The sequence below is a fragment of the Phalacrocorax carbo genome, chromosome 9, assembly GCF_963921805.1.
Source record: "Phalacrocorax carbo chromosome 9, bPhaCar2.1, whole genome shotgun sequence".
NCBI classification, from domain to species: Eukaryota; Metazoa; Chordata; class Aves; order Suliformes; family Phalacrocoracidae; genus Phalacrocorax; species Phalacrocorax carbo.
The window spans coordinates 22,595,136-22,623,112 of NC_087521.1; the positions used below are offsets into that span (position 1 = coordinate 22,595,136).

The 27,977-nt window shown below is 43.1% G+C and overlaps 1 long non-coding RNA gene across 1 annotated transcript; it reads left to right on the plus strand.

Annotated features, from left to right (window-relative positions):
- Window positions 1–3,064: 3,064 nt before the first annotated feature.
- LOC135315032 (uncharacterized) lies at window positions 3,065–15,614 on the plus strand. The gene is made up of 4 exons (XR_010374474.1): window positions 3,065–4,872; window positions 5,998–6,164; window positions 7,209–7,324; window positions 9,465–15,614. It is a non-coding gene; the product is annotated as an uncharacterized LOC135315032 (long non-coding RNA).
- Window positions 15,615–27,977: the final 12,363 nt, after the last annotated feature.

The window sequence follows — 27,977 nt, forward strand, 5'->3', positions numbered from 1 at the left end:
CATCTGAGATGCTGAGAAAATGCTTTTTCTACCCACTGAGTATTCATTATTCTTTGAAATGGCTTTTGACCTGAGCTGAAGCAAAACCCTCAGCAGTTCAGAGATAGTCACAGAATGACATTTATAAAAAATTGTTTCTTGCAATTTGGTTTTATACGTTTTAAACATGTTTTGTTTCGTCTGTTTTCCTTTCCTTAATAGAAAATTAATTTCAGACTGAAAAGTTGGTTCCGATTAAAATCAAAACTTTGTTCCAAAAAGCTATAATACTTTGCCCACCTTTTTCCTGCATGAATTTTCATTGGCATCAAAGAAATTCTGTGGAAAAAAAAAACACACCAATGTTTTTGTTGAATTATCACCGTCTCACTGAAAACTACCTGGATTGCAATGTTCAGACCAACTCTTTCAATCATCAGTAGTCCTTGTGTATGTGGTGGAAGGTATCCAATAAAGATTCCTGATGCTCTTTGATTTCTTCAGTTATGTTTTCCCATTTCTCCACTTAATTACTTTCACAAAAATAGATGGTAACTCTCAGGGCCAGCCACAAACCCCACAAATCTTGTGTTTTAACCTCAGCTTCACGGTTTCCTTCCTGAGGTGGCCGTCCCCTAAATAAAGAGTCCAAACCAGAGCCTATGCGCAGGCAGCCAGAGCCCTCAGCCCTGCCTCCCTCCGTGGCACTGATCCACCCTGGGGATGCTGTCCCACAGACAAACAAAAATTCAGGAGTAGGGAGCACCGGCTGCAGGAGGCTGAAATGTGACTTATAAAAATTGCTATGTGAATCAACAGAGTATTCAGCAATGAATGCAATTTTTTTGCCACTCATAAATAATTCATTAACTAAGACCACACCTCACTACATAACTCTTGTGCATCACAAATTTGGGAGCACTAAAGTGAGGTGGAAAGTGAGAGGCCATGAGATGTCTGCTTGTCATTGAGATCCCCATAACAAATCTTCAGAGGTATAAAATTCAGCCTGCGCGCACACATGCCACCTCTCCCCTGTGCCTGGCAGGTGCCCTGTTGATCCTCGTTCTCTTGAGGGGAGTGAGAGGAGCATGCACATTTTTCCTGTCCTAATTGGGTTACATGCTCAGCTGGCTTTGCTGTGGTGAGAGTGACTATGGCAAAGGCCAGGGCATCAGGGGACCATGTCTGGGGTGTTTCTGGGCTTTGAAAAGCTTCTGTTCAACACCAAAGTCCTGCCGTGATCTGTGGCCACCTCATGCTTCCATGGAGCTTATCTATCACCCACTTGTACTGGATCTTCCCGTTTCATGCTGCCCAGGTTATGATTTCAGAGGGAAAACTTGTCACATTTTTCTTTGTCAGTGATTTTTAAACATTATACTGAAGAGGAAAACAAAATTGCAATGCCTAACATAAAACATAAAAGCAGCCAGAGATTTCTTAAGGTACCCCTGAATGTCCCTCCCCAAAACACACATTTTTTGAGAAGTGGCTCTCAGTAGCTTTGGAGAGCCCTTGGCAGCATCTCGTGTCACCCTCATCTCCAGCAGGCACCACTGCTCCAACTCAAGTAGACTGAGATAGTGTCTTCCTAAAAGGGACCATGTCATCTCCTTTGAGGATGTTGTGTGATGATGCAATCCCCCAACCCCATATTTTCCTGTATGTGTATTTTCTTATAGATGGAATAGAATAGAATAGAATAGAATAGAATAGAATAGAATAGAATAGAATAGAATAGAATAGAATACTTCAGTTGGAAGGGACCTGCAAAAATCATCTAGTCCAACCACCTGACCACTTCAGGGCTGACCGAAAGTTAGAACATGTTATTAAGGGCACTGTCCAAATGACTCTTAAACACTGACAGGCCTGAGGCACCAACCACCCCTCTAGAAAGCCTGTTCCAGTGTTTGACCACCCTCTCAGTAAAGAAATGCTTCCTAATGTCCAGTCTAAACCTCCCCTGGCACAGCTTTGAACCATTCCCATGCATCCCATCACCAGATCCCAGGGAGAAGAGCTCAGCACCTCCCTCTCCACTTCCCCTTCAGGAAGTTATAGAGAGCAGTGAGGTTGCCCCTGAGCCTCCTTTTCTCCAAAGTCCTTAGCAGCTCCTTATAGGAGCTGTGTCATTCCTTGGTAGAGCTTGAAAAGGGACCAGGTTTCTGCATCCTTGTGTTCCCCAGACTCCTGCCACCACCATGTGCCAGTGTGCATGGGAGGACCATGGGATGAAGGCCTGGGAATCCACATGAGACTTTCCTTCACTAAAATTTGTTTCTGTTTGGTTTTGAGTTCTCAGATCATTTAGGAATAATTTGTAAAGTCCAGCTCATCTTTTAAAAGTCACTTATACGAGTCTTATTTGACTTGTGAGCACTTTCATGAGATGGTATTGTATGAATTACAACAGTAGTGTGTCTTATCCACAGTGCCTGAAGTGCTCACAAATTCTTCATGTAATTGCTGGGATACTCCCATCATGTCAGACACATAATGAAATATGAAAAGAATAATCAGAACAGAAGAGGTTAGTCATTTAAATGGATTCAAAGGTTGTTGCTTGTACTGAAAAAAAAGGGTCCTAATATAATCAATGGCAAAAATAGTGTTTCTCTGATGCCACAAAACCTGAAGAGGATCAAAATCCCATGTTATTAAGATACCATTGGCATGGTTTAATCCCTGCCAGCAGCTAAGCACCACATAGCTGCTCTGTCACTCCCCTGCAGTGGGATGGGGTAGAGAATCAGAAGAGTGGGCTGAGATAAACACAGTTTAACAGCTTGTCCGGGTTTCAGCTGGGATAGAGTTAAATTTCTTTGTAGTAGCTAGTATGGGGCTGTGTTTTGGATTTTTGCTGAAAACAGTGGTGATAATGTGGAGATGATTTAGTTGTTGCTAAGTAGCACTTACACTGGTCAAGGACTTTTTCAGCTCCCCGTGCTCTGCCGGGGGCACAAGAAGCTGGGAGGGGACACAGCCAGGACAGCTGACCCCAACTGACCAACGGGATACTCCAGACCATATGACGTCATGCTCAGTATATAAAGCTGGGGGAAGAAGAAGGAGCGGGGGGGGACATCTGGAGTGATGGCGTTTGTCTTCCCAAGTAACCGTTACGCGTGATGGAGCCCTGCTTTCCTGGAGACGGCTGAACACCTGCCTGCCCATGGGAAGGAGTGACTGAATTCCTTGTTTTGCTTTGCTTCTGTGTGCAGCTTTTGCTTTACCTATTAAACTGTCTTTATCTCAACCCATGAGTTGCCTCACTTTTACTCTCCCAATTCTTTCCCCCGTCCCACCAGGGGGGAGTGAGCGAGCGGCTGCGTGGTGCTTGGTTGCTGACTGGGGCTAAACCACGACAGTCCATTTTGGCGCCCAACGTGGGGCACGAAAGGTTTGAGATAATGACAGATTTGATTGGAATGTGCTAGGTGGAATTTATAGTGGTTATTGCTGTTTAGCTATTAACTGGCAGGCTTCTGTGCTTGCTATGGGGCTTGCCTGACTTACTGTATATACATACACTGTATGCCTTAAAGTCTAGAGCTCATTAGTGGCTGCTTTTTGCTTTTGCTGCTTGCTGTACTGCTTATCACCTTACCCTGCCGGGCCTGGGAACATTCTGATAACAGCCATGGCGATGCGCCTGGGCTGGCAGATGGCCAGGGCCCAGCTGCTGTTTCTGTGCTGCTGCACTGGACAGGCTGGAACTCCAGTGTGAACTCGAGTCAAAGCGACTATGACCTGTGGATGAGTCCATGTGGGAGCAGGACACCCCAAAGCATCTGTGGCTGTGTATAAGCCCATGCCAGAGCAGGTATATCTCGAAGCATCTGTGCCCTTGGTTATGTCTGTGCCACAGCAGGTATACCTCTGAGGCAATTGTGGCCCAAGGATATATCCAGCTTGGAGAAGGTACACCTCGAAGTGTCTGTGGCTGTGCATGAGGTCATGCCAGAGCACCTCAAAGTGTGTGGCCATGGATAAGCCCACAACGGAGCAGGCTTACCTCTGGGGGGACTGAAGTCATGGGGCAAAGCCATGTTGGAGCAGGCTTTGGAGGGACTACAGCCATGGGCAAGGCTGTGTTGGAGCAGGTTTGCTTCTGGAGGGACTGCAGCCATGGGCAAGGCCATGCTGGAGCAGGTATAGCTCTGAAAGCATTGAGGCCCATGCAGAAAGCCACCCTGGAACAGGCACATGTCAAAGCAACTGTGGCTCTGGGTAAGTCTATGCTGCAGCAGGTGTGCCCCTGGAGAGACTGTGGCTCCTGGGTAAGGCTCCACTTGGAGCAGGTACAACCCTAAAGGGCTACAGTCTGTGGCTAAGTCCAAACCAGAGCAGGGGCGAGGGGAGGAGTTCATTACAATGTTAAACCTGATAGTCTGATCCAAATGGACCAGGGGTGGAGATTGTAATGGAAATACCTTTAAATTGTTCTAACCCGAGATTTGAGTTACATATTATGGAAATTACTATAGCAGAAACCCCTTGTTGCTAGCCAGGCTGGGAGCAAGGGGAGGAGTTAATTGCAACGTTAAAACCTATAACCTGGCCCAAAGGGGCCAGGGGTGGAGATTGTAATGGACATACCTTTAAATTGTTGTAACCCGTGATTTGAGTCACACATTACAGGAATTACTACAGCAGGAACCACCCAAACCAATGGAGGACAAGCATTTCAAGAAGCAGTGCAAGTGTAGCAGTGATCTGACCTGAGCTGGTAAAGCAGCTTTTGCTTTACCTATCAAGCTGTCTTTATCTCAACCCATGAGTTGCCTCACTTTTACTCTCCCGATTCTCTCCCCCGTCCCACCAGGGGGGAGTGAGCGAGCGGCTGCGTGGGGCCTGGTTGCTGACCGGGGCTAAACCACGACACAGGTAAAGTGGAAGCTGCTCACACAAGCAAAGCAAAACAAGGAATTCAGTCACTCCTTCCCACGGGCAGGCAGGTGTTCAGCCATCCCCAGGAAAGCAGGGCTCCATCACACGTAACAGTTACTTGGGAAGACAAACGCCATCACTCCAAACATCCCCCACTTCCTCCTTATTCCCTCAGCTTTATCTGCTGAGCATGACGTCATATGGTGTGGAATATCCCTTGGGTCAGTTGGGCCCAGCTGTCCCAGCCGTGTCCCCTCCCAACTTTTTGTGCACCCCCAGCCACTCACTGGTGTGTTGGGGTGAGGGGCAGAAAAGGCCTTGGCTCTGTCAGCACTGCTCAGCAATAACGAAAACATCCCTGTATTATCAACACTGTTTTCAGCACAAATCCGAAACATGGGCCCACGCTAGCTACTATGAAAGAAATTAACTCCATCCCAGTCAAAACCATAACTTTGCTTACTTTGAAAAGAGGAGATCTGGCTAACAATCCTGGTTGTGAGACGTCTCTGCAAGTACCAAATGAGCTCAAAAATTCTACTGCCTGGAAACTAAAGACATCAAAAATCATGCAGGCTGTTTCTCCATCATCCCGTGCTGGGTTTGCAGGAGGATGTACTGCTAAGTGTGGCTAACAGTAAAACGGAGTCTGTCCAGTACTTTCCAATATCCTTTTAGATCTGTAAGTTTTTATTGATAGTCCTTGTCCCCTGTACAGAAGATGGATATTCTTACTTTCAAGTATTGTTTCTTCCTTCTGTGCATCTTTTTATTCAAGTCCTGCATGATAATATTGCTGTTGATATGTCATTACCTAGAAGTAGTTTTAAGAAAAGAAATTAAATAGTCCAGAAGTAGAAATAAAATACATGTCAGTTTGTGTCAATCGATTCAAGCTACAGATAACAACATGTATAGATCCCTGTAAGCAATAAGCACTTTCAAGAAACCATGATTTCCTAAGGAGTGGCAGAAGCAGAAGGATGCACAGCATATATCCAGGGGCTCTTTGAAAACTACCTTGAAAAATATATCTTTATTATGTAAAAGTTGAATACATTAGTTCACTTCAGTGGCTTTCCTTTGGTAAGAATTTTTTTCATTATATTCACATGTACCCAGGGTAGTGTTTCTCAGCTGTCAGTCCAGCCCCTACTGAAGTTGCATAACTGGAACCGAAGGCAGAATCCAGCTCCCAGGTCTGAATGCAGCAGAGCATTTATATTCCTGTTTCTCTCCAAGACAGTGTGTGGCCCTGTTGGCTTTCTGGGCTGCCCATAAGCTTGAAAGTAAGTATGTGCTTAAGTGCTTCACTGGAGCAGGGCAGCATCTTGCAGCTGCACTAAAACATTCAGTCCAATTTGCTTTGCAGGAAGGTTATTACTGCTTGAAAGAAGTATTTCTTTCTAATAGAAGAAGGGAACAAATGTCCCAGAGCACTCATTAATTTCCCTCTCAGTTCCTTTCCTCCTTTCTGCAGCTCCCTTCTCCTGGTTGCCTGGCACATAACATCAGCCCTGTCAGTTCCTTACAAAACATCGCTGCTAACAGTCTTGCTTAACATTGCTAGCTCTCTCTGCTTTATGTGTCTCAGATTAAATTGAAAACCTTTTTCTTGCCCAGGGCCCTATTTTCTCTTCTGGTCCTGTTTGCAGCCCTGGTGGCACCAGCTGTTGAGCACCATCGTTTCCCACAGCCAAAGCAGCTGCAGGGTGTTTTCTATTGCATACCTGGCATGCCTTGCCCTTCCTACCACTCTGCTCCTTCCCTTTATTAAAGCTTGCCAGAAATACACCCACACAATGCACTGATAATATAGTTACCTGTCTGCAGATCTTTTCTGGCTGGGAACAAAAAGGCTAGTGAGGGATATTTAGTACCAGGACAGCCACTGAGAGGGCTCTTTGCAGGGTGGTATAAGCTACCTGGACTTTTTGGAGTGAAGTGTAACCACATGGATCTGTGACTGCAATGAGTGCTGCATCACAAGGGCTGTCTAAAATTCCTTCTTCACATGCTTTGGTCAATACAGAAAGAGCTGAGGGTTGGGGGTGTCAGTCTCTCTTACAATGAGGCTTCTGAGGTTTTTTGCTAAAGATGCTTGGAATAAAGAAATTACTTTGGTTTATTGTACGGTAGAATCCCATACTTCCCTCAGTGTTAGTCTTTACATACAGAACTGGTGATGGTGATCAAGCTGATTTCATGCTTACATGGTCACAGCTAATCTAACTGAACATTTGCAGTAGCCTATAAAGAAGCTGCTGTCTAATAAATCTGCCTATTTGTGATTCTGTATGCTTTTTGAGATTTTTTTGTTGTTGTTATTTCAGGGGATTGGAAAAACTCTGGAAGACACAGGCAGATCTAACAAGATGGTCTTACGATCTTATGTGCTCCATCACAGCAGATGTGGCCACGCTGGTGGTGAAGGGGATTTGGGATCAGGGTGAGTGTCCTTAATGAAGGCAGCATTGCTCTGTGAGCAAATACCCTCTCCTCCACATGACTAAGAGCAGGCTTCAAAGAAACACTGGAAAAAAGCAGGGATGTATGAGTCATCTGTAGAATGCCAGTTTGCATGTGTCTTTATGCAGCATGTAATTATTTTTATACACATGTTTAATTAATTTTTCTTTGTTTTTCATCTGGGACTACATTTGTTTATCATTCTCCTTGCTGAGTATAGCGTCACGCTGCTACAATGTCAATGACTGTTTTGGCAGTGGGAAGCCTTTGAACAGCACTGCAGTGAATGAGGCTGCCCTGAAAAGTGGTCCAAGTTGGAGATGACAGTCTGAAGTTTTTCTGCAATGAAGATGATATGTCCCATAGCACAATGCCCTTCTGCACCCACGTCTGAGGCCAAAGCTCCTGGCTGAGACAGAGCAAGAGATACTTCAGCTTTGGGATCTTCTGTGCTCGCCCTGGCCCTCTCCTGGCTGCAGAGAGACAACTGCTGAAATGGGAACCTGCCCCATAAACACCCTGCCTAGAAAGGGCATCCTGGGGAAGGGCAGTTACTTTTGAGGCAAAGCTGAGATGCTGTTGAAGCCTGTACACTGAGGTAGCAAGGAGTGTAAAGATGTATAAAGCCAGCTTCTATGGTGTACAAACACAGAGAAATGGTCTCAGAGCAGGTGGGTTGGGAGTGTGATGTAGGGTTTGCAGCTGGAGGTCAATAGAGGCAGCTGAGGAGGGGGCAAAGGCAATTTCCCTGTTCTTCCCTGTTCCTTCATCTCCACAGGGATAAATCTGAGACAAAGGACTATTGAGCTGTTTGGGTTAGGAAGAAAGCATTTTGTCCAAAGAGAAGAAGAAATTGATGGAATTTACCTTTGTCATCAGGAGAAAAGTTGTATCTTAGGCAGGGCATTGGATTTTTTCGTTTTTCCCCCTTTACCTGTGAGAAGAGGGCTCTGACTCTTCTGGAAAGGTAAGTTGTTAAAGCTGTTCCCTGAAGCAAGGTGAAAGCAGCCCATGGCTCTCCTGTGTAGTAGAGCCTGGGATACGAGGGAGAGAGGAAATCTTCCTGCAGTAAACCAGAGCGTTACTTTCAGATATTAATATACTTACTGCATATGAGCATAACTTATTAAAATCTGTGGCTTTTCCTCATTTAAATGCACATGTGCGATTGGAGCATCCTGTTACTGCTGCCCTGTGAGCATATGGTGGGTGGCAAATGGGAGGGGGTCTGCTCTGGCCGGGTTGGGATACCACTGAAGCAAAAGGCATCAGGGCATCTCTGGCCAACCCTGTGAAATGCCTTAGCTTACCTGGATAATATAGTCAATCCAGGTCAAAATCTGAAAAAAAAATTGGGCTAATTAAGTAATACCAGCTTTCTGTCAGATGTACAAAATATTTTGAGAATGCCTCTACTCTCAGGAGTAAAACTGAAATAACCCAGTTCAGCACAGTAGAGTCTCAAGGATTGAAACTAGTTTAAGCAGAAAGACAATCTTGTCTGCCACTTGTTTCTGGCATTTTCCCAGCATGTTTTCTCAGCACCGGATGCTTACTGCTGGCTACCTCCCCTTGTCCTCTCTGCCATCTCATTGGCATTACTTCAAGGTTTCCTTTGCTGTTCTCAACCTTTGTTTGCTGGCTGGTATAACCTCTCATTTACAAGAGATGTGAAAACTTGCCTTCCTCTTGAATGTTCTTGATTTTGGTGTGTGTTTAACCTATGTGCTTTGGGGCATATAACTTTTTCTTACATGGTTTCTTCTTCTGCAATTTTGGGTAAATTAAGAAGTTTTGATATTGTACTTTATCCATGACACCTTTATTTCCATTCTCTATGGCTATCTCATAACATGGGCGTGACCCTCTATGTGTAAAGTCCTTGCCAACTTTTTGCTTGTTCTAGTTTTTTAAAAGCCATAAATAATACTTCTGCATTTTTGCGTATTTTCTAAGAGTGAAAATGCACTGGAAAAAATAATTTTTCCTGTCCTGTGATAGAGCAGGAGAAGCATGGAGAAATTCTGTTACTTACTTCAGTATTCTTGTACTTACAGGTAGGGTGTTCAATCCTGGGTGCTGCATCACTGCTAACAGACCTATTTATACTCTTTTCATAGTGACTTCAGCTGGCCCATCTCCACCTTTTTGTGAGATGAATGGTGTGCTTGGATCTCATCTCTTTGTATTTACAGAGTATCACAGGTAATGACTTCATCTTCCCTGGAAGAAGCCAACAAGCCTCTAGCAACCCATGATCTACACAAAAAGAACCTTACTCTCACTCTATGTGAAAGTAAATCAGGAGTTTCATAACTGCAGGACCCCGGACAAGAAAAATAGGAAACAGTGTTGAACGCGCCAAGATATAAGACACAAAAAAAATATCTTCTTCTGCTTATAGCCACAAGAGAAATGATCAAATTAGTATCAGGAAAGCTTCCTGACTTGTCATATGTATTAAGATGTTACTTATGCATCTGCACTTTTCTGCAGGTATCTCTTATCTTTTTAGAAAAAAGATCAATTTCCTGTGTTTAACAGTCTTTGGTTCAGAGCTTCCATTTATGAAAGACACTTGTACAATGCATCATGCACTGTAGACAATTGAATAGAGGTTGGACACCCTTATACAGCTGAACCTGACATGTATCTGAATCACCACAAACAGTGGGGAAAGGTAAAGCGTGTCATTTTGCATATGACTCCATCTTCTATATATTTAACAAAATGAGTTGAAATTGTTCCACAGTTCCCAGAATGTACTTGACCATGGAGGGAGCCCACACTGTAAAGCCAACATAATTTTAGTGAGGAAAGGTTTGACTGGTCCTTAAGACTCAGCCTGTTTTTAGCAGTGGTTCTTCTAATTCAGAAGAATACGTCAGTGGTTTCACAGAGGTAGTATGGTGAGCATTAGTGACACATGAGCCATTTGGAAATATATAGCCCTTTTGAGACCTTCTGCTGCTTCCTGTGATGTTGCTTCCTACTCCAGTGACACTGATGGTTGTTCCTGGATAGAAAAATATTTGTCAAGTTGTGGAATGAGTCAGGCCAGCTGAAAGTTTCCCGCTCTTTGTGAACTTCTGTATTCATTGCTGGTCAGGATGTCTACTTCATGGAGACCTGGGGAGGAGTGAGGCAGACTGGCTGGTACAGACTCTGCAGTCAAGGACCCTTACTAGACCCAACCATCATAATCCTCTGTGATGCCCACCAAGAGCATTCAAAAGTGAAAATTACTGTTGTGTTCCTTCTTTCTCTCCCCCCGGGGTTTGTGAGCCTGTGGGTCTTTTCTGTGAGATGCGAAACACTGAACTCCTTGGGTCTGTGTTCCCCTGCCCAAACATGGAGGAACCCAGTATCCAAGCAGGATCCATCCCCGCAGAGCTGTTTGCAGAGTTGCAGAGTAAGGTGTCAGCCTGCCACAGCGTGCTTTCCCCCATAGCTTGAAATATTGTCAGAGGAAGAATCTGCAGAGGATTGCTTGTCATCTGATTGCGTTATTTTTCAACCACACAAGCAATAAATATTTAAAGTCTGGTTATAGGCAATGTAACAACTCAGTAAATATGTGGTTCTGAATACAGAAGTGAGAGGCTGATCTTTTCTTTTAAGAGGAAACAAATACATCTCTGTTTGGCATGAAGTGTCCTACTCCCCATTCTGTAAGCAGGAATATGTTGAGGCAATTTTGCTGTTATGAATGAAGGTGGAACTAAAGGCGGAAAAGTACTGCTGCATATTTATTGCTACCTCCTGGCTATCCTCTGTTCTCCTCCATTTGTCAGATGGAAGTATTAGATCAATGCCCGGTAAGGAAAGGCAGGGACTGAGAGAGGGAAAAGAGAAACTGAATAGCTTCAGTCTCGCTGCTGCTTCTTTTTCTCTCCTTGCCATCCCCACCATGTTCTTTCCCATGACAGAGAAGCCGTGATCAGTAATGGAGAGAGAAAGCAGTATGGGAGTTCCTGTGAGTTTTTTTGCCTTCTCTACAGCATCATGTGAACTTCAGCTATTTTAAGTAATTTGGTTTTACAGGAATACTTGCAGCTGGTTTATGGAAACTGAAATTGACAATTGACATGAGCCTGAAGACCCATATCAGCAGTAGTGGAAGAGGGCAGCAGTAGGAGAAGAGGTGAGAACAACCTGTGGAAATGATTGAAAGATCAGTGCACTTTAGGTGTCATTGAACATTGACTACAGACATTCAAGTGTGGAAATAAATCCAGGCCTGTTTTGATGTCCATTGTTATGATTAGATTAGATTTTGTGCCTTTGAAAGAGCTTTGAGAAGAAAAAAAATGTACTCTGACATTGACTGAATGAAGATCTAGGCTCTCAGTTGAGTTAAGTCGAGCAGCAGATCTATGGCAGTGTGGGGAGGATCTAGTTCTGCACAGTGCCATCTCTATCTTTCCTGTTTTTTTCAAGACAGTTTCTTGTATGGGTTTTTTTTGAAGTGGTTTTACGAAGTGCTTTTGCAGTTGAGAAGTAACTCGGTGATTTGACTCATGTGGCTTGTTTCTCCTCTGTGAGGCATAGTTAGTAAAGTTTTTTGAATGTATAAATGACTAGCAGAATGCGATGATGTGTGCTGTATCTTACACCCCTGCTGTTTCTAAAATCCATTTTAGAATCCATTTAGTGGGAAAAACTCTAGTGGTCATCTCAGAACAGGCCTTATCAAACTGTTACATATGAAGAGAAGTTTCCTCTTTACAAAGCCCATCTGAGGCATAGTAGAATATTTATTACATGGCTGGCAGTATCCTTCTGCCTGAGGGATGGACTGCAATTACAGCATGGTAAATATTTCATTAGAACAAAGCAAAACTGCATGAGAAGTAACCTTCCCTTTATTTAAAACATTTATTAAAATACAAAGTAAGAATCTACATGGGAATAATTCTTTCTACCCAATCAACCAACTACGCTGCAATTTTAGGTGAGATATTTTGTTATTACAAAACCTTGCATATTAGAGTAATTTATCTTTCCCTCTGAGAAAGATGGGCATCTTAACCCAGATTAAATTTAATGTACACTGGTGTTCCTTATACCATTCTGGCTCTGTTAAGGAAGTAAGAGCAGGTACAAGCAGAGTCTAGTCCCCTTATAAAATCCCTTCCTTTCACAAGAATGGTGTAAATGTAATTTAAGTGCAAGACCTAAACACAAATGAATGTTGAAGTCTGCTCACATGAGTGGGAAGTAGTCACTTCAATACTGCATAATGGTGCATGGCAGTATTGGGGACCAATGGTCCACATTAAATACCTTCTGACTTCTATTTGTTTTAAAAATGTTAATTTCTCTGGAAACTGAAGAGATACAAAACCACTTTTTTTGAGTGCTCACCTTTTGCAGCAATTTACTTAGTGAATAGAGAAGACATCTAAGAGTGCGTTGAAGAATGAGGTGTTATTGAACAGTAATTTGGCAATAACTCCTTTTCACTGGAAGTCATCTTTCTACTAGAGGACCAGATTATACAATGTTGAGCCTATAATACTCCACTTTATCTGCTAGAGGGTTAAGGTGAGGCCCCAAGTCTGTAGCCTGGTCCTACAGTGGTAATGGCCTTATTGCTTCTTCAAAGGCTAAGGGACTAAAGGAAAACGATCATCCTCTCACTGTGCCAGTCACAGGGAGCCTCAGACCCCTTTTTGCGCCTGCTTTCTGTGCTTATTGGAGAGATGCTGCTTCCACTTCAGGTCTTCAGGCAATTGAACTCCTTTCCCATGGTATTTATTCTTTGAGTAGTAAGACTTTGTTCAGTGTCTTTCTCTCTCTAGGCTCCTGGTCAGTCCTTCCCTGCCAGCGAGGAGAGTGCTACCTACTTCACTTTGAATAATCTGTAGGCTAGATGTGCAGTTTCAGTGTGGAGAATCACTGTTCCTGATCACTGATCACCTGGGACCATGAAGCAAATCTCTTTGTTGAGCATCCTAAGCCAGCAAAACTCGATTATGCTGCAGTATATACAAAACCATTCCTCAAAACCATTCCTCACAGATCAGCACTAACCTCATAGCATGCCTTCCCATCTGTACCAGCTGCTGCCTCTGCTGCTGCCCAGCAGTGAACTTCTACAGGGAGCTGCCAACTTGTCTCTGGGCCAAATGTACCTTTTCAGGCCAGTGTGAGTAGTCACCAACCCTCTTTAAGTCGTTGTGACCTGTAAAGAAGCAAGTTGACTTTAGCAGAGAAGAGTCAACCAGAAAAATTTCTGGATCACATTAGTTAGTCCAGATAATTTTATTGTTTTATTGGTGTGCTTTGTCATAATGCCCTGAGCTTCAATAGGGACTTCTTCAACTACACTGGAAAGCTGACACAATGCAAAAGTTAATGTACAGAGAAACCTTTCTCTAGAGAGCCCTTACCATTCTTGATGTTACAAGAATACAGATGCTGAAAACCTGTGTCCCCTGTTTAAAACCGTGGCTGGCTTTCACCCTGAGAAAGGGATCCTGCAGTAAATCTGCTCTAGGGCATAAAGTAGCCATTCATTGCATATAGCATGAGCTAGCTCCTGAAATGCAGCATCAGCTCCAGAGTCCAAAATGCATTTAGGTTAAATGCTGGCTTCCTTTGGGTGGCCTCCAGACTCTGAGGATGCAACTGCAAAGCATTCTAGTGAGACTCACAAAAATATGCAAGAACGTGACAAGGAAGTCTCCAAAGTGCACTCCCAGGGCTGGGCTTATGTGCAGTGCAGTGCAGAGGCCCCGAGGAAACAGAGACTTAAGCCAATGCATTGCCAGAGGACTGTGCAACTGAGCCTGAGCCATGGGAGCCCACAGACATGCTCCTGGCTTTCCCCCAGCCTTATGGGCAGGCGGCAAAGGGAGGCCATGCTGCGCTTCCCAGTGCCTCCTCCTCCAGGGTTAGTAGAGCCCTGTGAAGCAGCTCTGAGCTACTTAAGCTTAGATGATTTAAGCTTTTACTTTCTGTATTTTTTTTTTTAATTCCTCTGTCACAGGTAGTAATGAGTATCTCAAAGACACAGAGTCTGAATATGTACAGTTGGCCATTGGGATACTAGGTAGTGCCTGAGCAGTGGAAGTTGAGGATTTCACGTGTTAACACTAAAACAGCATTTGGGTGCCTAATTCCTTTGGAAACCTAAGCCTTGCACTCATCTTTTGTGGGTTACAGGAGTAAGGCAGCAGCCACACAGACATGTTCTCCTCTAGGGAGGTAGTCAGGCTTTCTGTGCCTGTCCTTTTTCTTAGCACTAATATAAGCAGTGCTCCACATGCAAATAACTATGCCAGGATTTGTGTACAGTCCTGTGCCAGAAGACAAACCGTACAGCTCTACGTTTGTAATCCTGCTTTCCTTCACTAAGAAGTCAGGGCAATGAAATCTCACAAAAATGCATGAAAACACAATTATATTTTATTTAAAAGCAACAATGAATAACTACAAATATATAACACTCAACAGCAAAAGAACGAAAGCGGGGTTTTATAGCTTTAAGTTAGCAAGGCAGATAGTAAATGGACAAAAAAGTTTAGGTACTTGCTGCCTCCTGGGAGGTTTATGTGGATGTACCAAAATGAAGATGGGTCTTTGGAGTTGCATTCCTCCCAGAGAGTGCTCTCTTGGTGGGAGTGTTGGTGTACCTCCAGCAATATCCATTATGGTTGTCTCTCATATATATATATGGATGTTAGGAATCCCAAAGAACCCTAACACTAGCAATTTGCAGTTATGTTTAATACTTTAAGTAGTTATTGAAGGCATGAATATGTTGTCATCATGAGATGAGATACTCTTAAATTCTGTAAGTTAAAATCTTTTCTGCAAAACAAAGAATGTGAACAGCTGGCTCCTGGAACAGTGCCTTGGTTTGCCTTTTTGATCATGAATTTCTACATCTCTGCGCTTGTCAGGGTTTTGTTAGAACAATTTTTACATCCAAACTCACATGTACGTCATCTGTCAACCAATTACTGGAGGTTATTCAAAGGTTATATTTGAAGTATTCATTTGAGATATAAAGCGAGCATTTCATTCATTGATAATGGTTGCTGAACAAAGGCTTGAAAATCCTAAAGGAACCATCAGAATAGATTTCAACTTCTACATTGTGGGAAGAGCATTGCAAATTCAAAGTGTGACCTTGACAGAAGCAGCAGGTAGCTGTGCTCACACCTTCTAAAGTATGAGGGACACGTTTGCATAATTGACTGGAAATGCTTTTCATGTGACTGACATGTTTAATATTTGCTTGGGGTTCTGAGCCTGCACCAAGTGATTAAAGATACTTTTGGAAATTACCTGGTTTGTTTGCACTCCTTCCTCTAATTGTTTGCTAAATAATTTACCATCATTTTGTTTCAACTCTCTGAATACAGCAAATAGTAGCTAAATAATAGGGATTAATGTAGAGGGAAGTAAATACAGGTGTGTAAAGAGTATGTGGAAGAGGAGAAGAAGGAGTGAGTGGACCTGGGCTTTAGGGGCAGAGGTTAAAAGGAACATGAGATCTTCCTCACCTAAATAGGAGGTGATAATTTTCAGATGGTTGGTACCAAAGAGCTGTAACGCTTCGGGCAGACCTACAGGATCTATCTTTATTATGCAGATGTTAAACGGACTGTTATGAACTTGAAGAACTTCAGGACTGTAGCAAATTTTCCAATGGTTTGCATTTCTGAATATCAAGCAATGCACCAAACTAGGTCCCTCCAGAAACCAAACTCTCTGCCTCTCCTTAACAGATACCTCTTCTGCTGCATCCATTTGTTCTCGGTGGCCCTTGTCTGAAACTCACTGGGCATCTTTTTATGTACTTCACTGTTTTCTTGAAGGTCATAGTGATGCCTGCAGTCTTCAGGCTGTTCTGTAGACCTGGTAGATATCCTTTCAGCATGAATTCAACTTAGCATGTGTTTCGCCTCTTTGCGCCCTATCAAATACATGGCTCCAGTTTGTAAGCATGTCATGCATTGCTGCTGTCTTTTCCATTGAGATGAAACAAAGCAAATGATGCAGTGAGGTTACTTAAACAGAAATTGAAATTCTGGGAAAGAGGTAATGATGGAAAAGTTCTGTCTTTGTGATTTCTGATCTGATTTCAGAGTTGTAAGTAAAAGGCAAGCTATGAGTCTCTTACCCTTTTGACTGTTGTTATCTTGCTTAATCCATTAAAACCTCCGTGACTTAGATAACACCATGAAGTCCAGAAGTCAATCACCGAATAATTACCAGAAGGCATTGGTCAGCCTTGGATGGCTGCAGTTCTTGTAGTTGTCACTGCTATGCTTCATCAAATCTACAAAGGAAACTTCTAGCATTAGGAAAGAACTCTGGCCATCCTGGACCTGATATCCTGTGTTAGTTCTGGGCCAACTAACTACCTTGTGTGCAACTCAGGTTATGCATATATATGACAGATAAAATTTATTATGTTGATGTGTTGTAAGAAAATGGCTGAAAGCCCTGATTTCCACAAGTATTGACCAGTTTCCCCTCCTCCTGTGTGACGACGCAGCCCTTCATTAATTCTCAGGTGATCCCCCTACTAAGGTCAGGTGCATAGTCTTACACAACGGTCCAGCATCAGTGGGTGCTGAATGGCTGTGATAGCACTTTTTCATTAGATTTAATTCAAGCATTGGTGGGTATTTCCCCGTATCCTTTACAAATACAAGAAGAGAAAAATTAACAAAGTATGAAGAAAGAAAGGATGGAAATCTTTCTACATATTTATAAACAAACCATATATTTCTATCCTTTGGCATCTTTGGGCTGTCCATGTGCTTAACCTTTGGGAATTTTAGTTACACTCTGCAGAAATTTCTCAAAAAAAAAAAAACTGTTGAGAAAAATTTCATGATGTTAATGTAGAAAAATGTCATTTGCAAACCTCAGAACTGTCCTGATTGACTACACTTAGTCCTTCTTTGCTAGACAAAAAATAAAAGCAATCAAGTGTGGAGTGCCTTGTGCCTCAAACTCCCTCATGCAAGTCCTTTGCATTCTTGGTGGATGTACTGGTATTGTTCTCCACCCATCCAACCCACTGGCTGTCCATGAACTCATATTGGCTAACTCTAGATGACCATTAGACCTCTGGTAGTGCATCAACCTACATAAAGACTTTGATGTGCATATAAATGAGAGTGGTTGAGTCAAATGAAGCAATGGTAAATACCTTTTTAAAAAAAAATGAAAAGGGACCCAGGCAGTCTGCATCACTCCTTCCTGCTTTTCTCTTACACACACAATTCCACGTTAGCCTGTTCAAGTAGACTTCTTTCTGCAGTCTTCATGCTTTATCTTGGATTTCTGCCTTTCCATTTATTATAATTTTTCAAAGGAGACTTCTTGGATCACTTCTGTCTTTAGATAAATATTCAGGATATCAGCAGTATGAGCATCACAGAAATTCCCTTGTCTTCATCCAAATAATAGAGTTTAAGCATTGCCAGATTTCATATTCAGGGGTGCAAAATGAGGTCTGGGATATAACAGCCTCAAATGAAAAAAACACAGAAGCCTTTCTCTAAGCTCTACACTGTCCAAAGGAGTCCTTGGTTTGCTTTCAGTTGATCTAGAAAACAGGCACATGTGCTCAGTCAAAGGCTCAGACTGGGCTCCTTCACATTCACCAGATCATCAAATTGTCTTATATGCAAGCATCATTTTTTGCGATTACAGTTTTATTTCTCTTTCTGTAGGAAGAATGAAAAACAAAACTTCATATTGAACAATTTGGTGAAAATGTCCTGTGTCAAACCCAGAACAGCACAGGCAGAACTGAGTCACCCAAAGCAAACACTGATTCATCTTAAAATGAAATGCATGCTCTCTCAAAAAATATTCTTACCCTTTAAGCACATTAAGGCTGGTACGCAACTGTGCTCTTCTTTGTAGCAATTCTTAATAATGCCTTCCCTCCAGTTACCTCTGCAGGTTTCCTCCAAAGTCCTATCCCTCTCCATCCCTCACCGGTATCCAATACACGTTCCCTCCCTTGTGAAAGGCACATATATATGGCCTGTGTCCTGGATTAGCTGGTTGTCGAACAGCTGCTTGTTCCTCAGGCTCCCAGTGTATGACTGTCTCTTCTTGCACATTCAGCTCCTACTCTTCCAAATGGCTTTCTTTCCCAAAAGGTGTTGAGTCTATGTTTCAGGCATTTGCTCATGATATAAATTAAAGGAAGGACATGATTACCTATATTTGGCCCTGTAGATACCATAAAAGAGAAACCTAAGGCACAGTCTTGGGCTCTGTGATCTGGAACCTCCCACGTGAGCTTTGGAAGTTGTGTCACATCTCCATATGCCTCCACACCAATATCGTTACACACAGCAGGAGAAGGCAAACTGACCCTTTATGGAAAGCCCTTCTTTGCCATACAGCTCCCAGCCTTCACCACTTGGTAGGTGATAGTAAAGATAGTTAGCTCCAAGACTGAGCAATTGTGTTATTACATCCATACTCATATTACAAACCATGGTACCCAAACTTGCTTAACAACCAAAAAACTCACTACTTTCCATCAGATTAATACAGGCAGATCCTTCCAGTTATTTGGCTGTTCTGAGTACTTGGCCATCATCTGTTCCTCTCTGCTGTGTGTAGCAGGGCTGACAGCTGGGGACAGAAGTCACAGCTTCAGTTCTCCAAATTCAGAGAGAGACAGCCATCAGGCTTCCAAGCCCTGAAGGCTACTATTTTCCTGACTGTTAAAGCAGAAAAAGCATTCACATATAGATAGCAGGGCCAACCTTTGGAGACAGAATGGCAAGACAAATTCTCAAATCTGGTTGAATATAAAATAAATATCATTCTGCCACAGAAACCTGCAGAAAGGTTGCTATGCTGTGCTCAGACTTATGCATGCCAGCCATGTTCTTACCCCTGATCCAGGCAAGGCTGTGCACTGTAACGGAAATGAAAGGGCACATGCACTGCAGCCTGATTATTACCTCTACATCATATGCAAACACTGTATGTGTTCTTCTTGACTCCATACAGATTCTTAATGGTCAGAATATTTTTCAGAGACCTGAGGCAAAATTCATTCTTTTCATGCCCAGAAAACAATAAAGTCCCATCTAGAAGAAAAAATAGGCTTCCTATGGATGTTTGTTTACCTACCCAATAGCAATATTCTGAGTTTCTTGAGCTGAATTTGCTAGATGAACTACACTTATTTTCTTTCCTTCTTTCCTTTGCCTCCAGCTGCCTGTTTCAGAACAGGACTTCCAGTCTTCTTTGTCCATTCATTACAAAAGCAAAGTCTACAGGAGAGTATTTATGCAGACAATGGCGCTGCTGCCATCTACTCGTTGAAAGAAGCATCAACACTTTCTTGTTAATCATGAACACAGCTGGGTTTACATCCCAAATCACCTTTGTTTTCCCTAAGTCTAAATATTTAATCAGAATTTTTATCTCACTTGCACTATGCATCCGCAGATAATCCACCCATGCTTTCTCTCGTCCTTTAGCCACAGCAACGCAAAACAAGTATGAACACTATAGTTTCCTATTTCATGATGGGATTAGGAGTACCTAATAAGTTGCCAGCTCTGACAGAAATGTTTCCTGTAGATATGACATTAATAATGCATCTTTCTCACATGTATCCTCTTGGCTTTTACTATGGCTGAGCTCTTACTACATTGGGGACCTTCATTTGGCAGACTGCCCTTGCAAAACTTGTCTTTATGATGTAATAATATACACCTACTATAAACATAATACCTTTTTTCTTTTTACATTTGTGTTTGAGGGATCTTTGAATTTCATGGATGAGCAAATCACCATGACTAAAAATTTAGCTAAAATTGAAAGACTTCATAAAGGGCTGTTACTTGCTCAGCAGGACTTCCCAAACATCTCCCTTCCCTTTGACATGAGTGGAGGGCTTCTTCTGCTGTATGACTTGCCTTCATGGTGCTGCTGTGATTAACATGCTGTTGCATTTGGCTGCCTGGGTGTCGACCAGGGGAATTCTGCAATGAAAATTTCTCTACAATGATTTCAGCTAAAAAAAAAAATCCAGATATTCCTATTTGCTCCTTGTGCTGCTTTTCAGTTTTGCTGCCTAAATTGCACCCTATCAAATCAGGCTTAAAAAAACCAAACCTGGATACCAGCTTAGCTTCATTACTGGAACTCAGACATGCCTGTCTGATTCCTTTATAGAGTGGGTATTGAGGACACACTTAAAACATTTAAGGGAATGTCATTTCTAAAGTGTCTCATTGCTGAGCCTTTATCTGTCTGGGGATTCGCTACATGTCAAAATTAATACTAAATGGCAACTTTATCTTGGAATTATTGGAAAAGACAGTTTACAGATACTTTGGTTCTGGCAATGTTTGTGAAATATATAGATGTGAAGAAATAAAGCTGACATTTTCTGTTTTACAGGTTTAGCTTCTTTAGCAAGATGTCTTGATCTTTCCTATGATACTCTTTTCAAATGGCACAAAACTGCTCAGTGTTTTAAAACACCCTTGCTGAAAGTTTTATACATTGGCGCTTCCTTCTGGCCTCCATAAATGTCATTACAACACTCAAAGGAATACTGTGGTCTGGAAGCACTTCTAAAAGCCTAACAAAAGAAAAATTATGTTAGATCTTGAAGAAGTAGGAACTAATGAATGCATCCCACATTCCATCTTTCTCTTCTGTCTCTTTTTTCAAACCTTTACCACTGGGACATGAGTTCCAACAGATTTTTAAACCTGTTTGACTCATTCTTCTTTTGGAGCTGCACAAAGGGCTGCAAACAGAATGAGGTGCCGTGTAGGAATCCATGTCCCAGTTTCATCTCTCAGAGTAACTATGGGTTAGGTGAAGGAAGCAATGATGTGCTTACCATGAGGCATCTAATTTGCTCAAGCAATTATTGTCTGCTAAGCGGGGGGTGGGGGGGTGGAGGCAGCTGGGTGACATTCAGAAGGGCTTGTTTTAAGTGCATCCACAGGCTGTGCACATCTAGTTGCCCATTAAGTTCTTCGTCAAAGAAAAGAAACAGCGTGCAGCACCAAGTGGTGCCTCCAGCTGGCATTGGTCAGTTTCCACAGAGCTACAGCTATCCTTCACTATGAAATCCTCAGGCAGAAAATGATACAGAAATTAAAATGATCATTTCAGAGAATACAGCTTTTTATTATGATTTAATTCTAAACATCCCTGCTTCACTTGTGGGCTGTTAAGTTAAAAATTGCTTTGCTTTTAAGCGCTTGTGAGTAAAGCTACATTTCTTCTGCTAGATTCAGTGATCTAATGCATCTTTCACATCTATAAATGCTGAAATGTTTATTAATAGCAACTCTGCACCATAGGTTTTCTAACTAAAATTATTTTGGTATATACACTGCAGAAAGTTCCTATAATAAAATAAGAAGTAATTTCATAATAGTACAGTTTATATCCACAACATGATGTGCTAAATTATGTCCAAATTTTGAACCGGCTCTCAGTAAATCTGTAGGGTGTGTTAGCAATGAATTTTATCAATGGATTGGAAGGAAAGAGTTTGAGATAGGCAGATAGAAATAAATTAATAATGAAATGGGGAATAGAGAAATAAACATTTGAAGGAACCTATACAAGAACTCATACTTAACAGAGATCTTAGTGCTTCAACAGCCTGACAAAGTTCTTTTTTTTATGCTAGAAAAGGCTGATGTTTCTGCCCCATCACTTAGAGTGTGGCTGTTTTAACAGTTGAACCACAGACCCCCCAGCAGGGAGACAGAGCAGATGGGGTCTGGGCTGGATGCAGGGAGGTGGGTGGATGGGAGGAAAAATCCACCTCTGCCAGAGTAGCTGTTTGATGCAACAGCTGAGCCAGGTAGGAAACTCCTGGCCGTTCCCACTATTTTCTTTTCATCCTCTCTGGAGGCTTTCATGTGAACTCATTTGTGCTGGATGTGCTTCCCTGTACAACTATGCTCTCACAGGGAACAGAAAAGAAAAGCAGAGCTGAGGCCGGGAAACTTAATAAATCCATCCTCTACTGAATATATGTTATTTCATAAAGTCCATTGGTCTCTGGTGTGTACTGGTCAGTTAAAGACAGCAGTTTCAATTTATTTTTGTGTAATGGAAAAGCATGAAAGGGCACAGAAAGGGCACCTCTGAAGGTGTGGGAAAGACTTGCCTGAGAATTGGAAGCTGGGAGGATAGGAATGAGAAAAGATCACTTTGAATTTCTCTGTTATTATATTCCTTTCTTAAAGTTTTGTTACTGGACAGTGTAACTCCACAGGGCTGGAGGGACTTCTGCTCTGATCCCATGCTTCTGGGCCTGAAGGCTTGTTCCCAGGGACAAGGACCAAGGGAAGATGCTGTGCAGGAGGCTAGCATGGAATTTCCCAGCGGACCAGCAACATGCGCTCCCAGAGCCACCACTAAAAGCAGGCAGATGAGAACCAGGTTACTTCCCTTTGAAAAGTATCTCCCAGTCACTGCGATATTCTAAGATTCCATCAGAATATTTTCCCGTATGCATTTCTGTTTAAATACATGTGACAAAAACAGTGGTAGGAAGTCATATTACATAAATTCTGGAAACCTGCAAATAGTCTGTCCTCTCGTGCACACAAAACATCTCAGTTCTGTCACAGGCAGTACTCGGGGAGGGAGGAAGGATGCTTTTCGAATTTGTGCCCATTTTGGAAACAGTGCTCAAACTGATCCAAGTAAGTGTTCTTTTCCTTCCAAGGTGATATTCTGGGTGGTGATTTCTTACATGGCAGGGACATCTGCTGGTGCTAAAGTAATCCTGCAGAGCACCCAGCTTACCCCAGAGTCACCGCGGCATTCAGTGGATGGAGGGGGGTGAGGGAGCTGGAGGGAAGGGACTTGAATGACAGGGAGGGGTCAGCCTCTCGGCAGCCCTCTCTTTGCAGAGAGGCATAATAATACTGCTTTGGAGTACAATTTGTTAGGAAGATGAATTTAAAATTTTAAACATTAACAAAGCTCACTATAAAACAATAATTGTAGTTGTTTTAAGGCACCACCAAAATATAAATCATACATTTACCCAGCTGTTGTAAATTATGCTATATGAATAACACAATTCGGACACAACTCATGTATGGACAGCCAGGATAATAGTGCTGGCATTTCAACCTCAAAGCAAAATACTTTGCATTAATATCTGCAATGATTTACAAGGTTAGTGTTCAAGTAACCTGCACAAGTCCCAAAACGCTGGCTGTTTGCCACACGCGATGAGCATATCTAATGCACATCACAATACCTGTTCTTGCCAAACACAGCTTCTTTAATGGTCCCTGTGAATGATTTCCATGCTGCTGAAGGTGGCTGATTATGGTTCTGGGGTGGCTGATCTTTCCCTTTCCCTATCTCCATGGTTTTATCATGCAGAGGGATTTTGGTAATATGACTTGCACATCAGTAAGTAGTTCCTAGTTTATGGTAGCTGTGGAGTAGACTATATGATAATAAAAATATATTGTGCAATATTATCGTTACTGATTTTTGGACCATATATTTAAAATGTGGAGGGGGGCTGGGAGGGAAGGAGCTTACCTAAGGATCCTGAGATTACTAACTTTGAATTTAAAAAGCCTGTATTAATTCTTGAAAAATCTATGCCATCATAAATTAGGGCATGAGAAACAATAGTCACCTCCAGCAGTACCTGAGGAGGAAAACAGCCTTTCCCTAGAAGTCCTGGGAAGAAAGATGGGGTAAGGAGGAGCTCCCTGATGTTTGCTGAGCAGGCACATATTCAAAAGTGGTCATGCAAGCTCACCAGAATGAGTCACAACAGAGTGGGTTAGCTGGGCTCCATTTTTATGCAAGCTTTGAGGTATTTAAGGGAATGTCTATTAAATCACACTGTGTTTGAAAGTTGCTATAAACAGAAGCGACATTAGCAAGGAGATCTAGCACAGCACCATGTTCCCAGGGTGTCTGTGGAGAGAGTTATTGATTTATATTACATTACAAACTCTCCATTATTATTTTCATTATTATCTTATACAGCAAAACCTCCATTTTGCATCTGGAGGAAAACAAAATTTTCAGGTTAGAGCAGAAACCTGTTTTATGTGGTGTTTTTGGTTTTTTGTGGTTCCGCGCCCCCCCCCCCCCCCGGCCCCCCCCCCCCGTAAGTAAAAGTACAGGACCAAAGTGTTCGGCTTTTCTCTGAGCAAAGAGCCCAGGCGTAGTCCAATCTCAGCTTGTGTAACCACAGTCATCTCCTGGCACAGTGAGAGCCTGTTTTGGGAAGGATTGAAAATGTGAACAAGAATAAATTTGCTATATTTACACAGCAGAGAGCTGCAGGAAGCATGTTGCAGTGGTCGCAAGGGGGCAGAAGCAGCCCAAGATTAGGTCTGCTGCTCAAAGGTGGATTTCCTTACCCTGGGTTCCTTCTTTTAAGTTCAAACTCATAAAATCTTCTTTGAACAAAAATGTAAGCACACGATTTAATACAGTTATGCCCAGCTGTATTATTAACTCAGTTCTGGAAAAAAAAATCTGAAACGAATTTTGTTTATAGGCAGGTGAAGAGATCAGCTTTCTTGGGAGCTGAATCTTGGGAACCGTGGGCTCCAGGCAAGCCAGGGGCTTAATAGCATCCTTACCAGCTCTCTCACTGTTCTTTTAAAACCCAGTTGCAAGACAAGTTCTGTCACTGGGGAAAAGAGAAAATGTAGAAAAAATACTAACTTCTTCAGGGGCAGTACACTTTAAACATGAGTACCTTCTCTTGCCCCTCTTTGTATGTTCATCTTTTGGTTCTGACAGCAAGAGGCTGTTTGTATGCATTCAGCTTTAATTATATCAGTGTTCTTCCTAATTTCAGTGAGGCCATAAGAATAAAACAAAGATACAAGGTTTTTCAGGATCATGACTCTATGGTGTAACCTCTTTAATGCACAGGTAACACCTGACCTTGTACGGCTGGAAGTCCTGGAAATGTCTCTATGCACAGAAATTTGCTCCAAAAATATTTCAAATTACTTCAAAGAAGCAACACAAGATTGGGCTCTTTACATCAAATTAGTAATAAAATTGCATAAAATTAATAATTTTGTGGGTTTTAAAGCTAAAATCCTAATCAGAGGCTGCGGCTTCCTGCCAACAGCTCTGGATCTGATGGGTATCCCCCCAGCATCCCCCCAGGTGTAGACACGACCCCCTGAGACTCCACTCTGCTTGCTGATGGCTTCCAGCAGCATGGGGGAGCCAGCATGGGCAAGCATAGGCCCTGCTGGACCAGGAACAACCATTCCAGACTGATCCAGAAATTCTGTATTACACAATAACCCTTTAATTTAGAGCTCTGAGCAATGACTCATTTTTTCCATATTGATGACTGATTTAGCTACTGAAATATGCATTACAGACAAAACTTGTAATGACCATTTTTAGAAACAACTCCATTTATCACTTAATGAAAAGGACAGACAGAACACCTAAAGAACTTAGCTGAATCCCCTGCTTAATCACAGAATGGTTTGGGTTGGAAAGGACCTTAAAGGTCATTTAGTTCCAAGCCCCCTACCATGGGCAGGGACACCTTCTACTAGACCAGGTTGCCCAAAGGCCCACCCAACCTGGCCTTGAACACTTCCAGGGTTGGGGCATCCACAGCTTCTCTGGCCAACCTGTTCAAATGCCTCACTACCCTCATACTGAAGAAATTCTTCCTTATATATAACCTAAATCTACTCTCTTTCAGTTTAAAGCCATTACCCCTTGTCCTATCACTACCGGCACTTGTAAAAAGTCCTTCTTCAGCTTTCTTGTAGGTCCCCTTCAGGTACTGGAAGGCTGCTGTAATGTCTCTCCAGAGTATTCTTTTCTCCAGGCTGAACAACTGCAACTCTCTCAGCCTGTGTTAATAGGAAAGGTGCTCCAGCCCTCAGATCATCTTCGTGGCCCACCTCTGGACTCGCTCCAACAGGTCTATGTCCTAACATAAGACATACCTACTGAATCAAATCCATTTATTAATTGGGAACTTAATTTACTGGGGGATAGAATCATAGAATCATAGAATGGTTTGGGTTGGAAGGGAGCTTTAAAGGTCATCTAGTCCAACCCCCCTGCAGTGAGCAGAGACATCTTCAACTAGATCAGGTTGCTCAGAGCCCCATCCAACCTGACCTTGAATGTTCCTAGGGTTGGGGCACCTACCACCTCTCTGGGCAACCTGTGCCAGTGCTTCACCACCCTCATAGTAAAAATTTTTTTCCTAATATCCAGTCTAAATCTACCCTCCTTTAGTGTAAAGCCATTATGCCTTGTCCTGTCACAACAGGCCTTGCTAAATAGGTTGCCCCCATCTTTCCTATAGTCCCTCTTTAAGTACTGGAAGGCCACAGTAAGGTCTCCCCTCAGCCTTCTCTTCTCCAGGCTGAACAACCCCAACTCTCTCAGCCTCTCCTCGTAGGAGAGGTGCTCCAGCCCTCAGATCATTTTTGTGGCTGTCCTCTCGACCCGCTCCAACAGTTCCATGTCCTTCCTGTGTTGAGGGCTCCAGGGCTGGATGCAGCACTCCAGAGGGGGTCTCACGAGAGTGGAGCAGAGAGGCAGAATCACCTCCCTCGACCTGCTGGCCACCCTGCTTTTGATGCAGCTCAGGACACGGTTGGCCTTCCAAGCTGTAAGCGCACATTGTTGGCTCATGTCAAGCTTTTCATCCACCAGTATCCCCAAGTCCTTCTCTGCAGGGAAGCTCTCAGTCTCTTCATCCCCCAGCCTGCATTGATATTGGGATTGCCCTGACCCAGGTGCAGGACCTTGCACTTGGCCTTGTTGCACCTCATGTGGTTCTCACAGCCCCACCTCTCCAGCTTGTCCAGGTCTTCCTGGATGACATCCCGTCCTTCTGGTGTGTCAACTGCACCACTTGGTTTGGTGTCATCTGCAAACTTGCTGAGGGTGCACTTGATCCCACTATGTCATTGATGAAGATATTAAACAGTACCAGTCAAGTACAGACCCCTGAGGGACACCACTCATCACCAGTCTCCATCTGGACATCAAGCCATTGACCTCTACCCTCTACGCAAACATCCAGCCAGTTCCTTGTCCACTGAACAGTCCACCCATCAAATCCATATCTCTCCAGTTTAAAGAGAAGGATGCTGTGGGAGACCATGTCAAAGGCCTTACAGAAGTCCAGACAGATGACAGCCATACCTCTTCCCTTGTCCACTGATGTAGTCACTCCATCACAGAAGGCCACTGGGTTGGTCAGGCAGGGCTTGCCCTTGGTGAAGCCATGCTGGCTGCCTCGCATCACCTCCCTGTCCTCCATGTGCTTTAGCACAGCTTCTAGGAGATTCTGCTCCATGATCTTCCCCAGCACAGAGGTGGGGACTGACAGGACAGTAGTTCCAGAGGTCTTCCTTTCTAAAGACCTTTTTAAAGATGGGCACAATGTTTCCCTTCTTCCAGTCCCTGGGGACTTCACCCGACTGCCATGACTTTCAAATATCATGGAGAGTGGCTTGGCAACTACATTGGCCAATTTTCTCAGGACTCTGGGATGCATCACATCAGGTCCCATACGCTTGTGCACATCCAGGTTCCTCAGGCAGTCATGAACCTGATCTTCCCTTATAGTGGGAGGGGCTTTATCCCCCGGT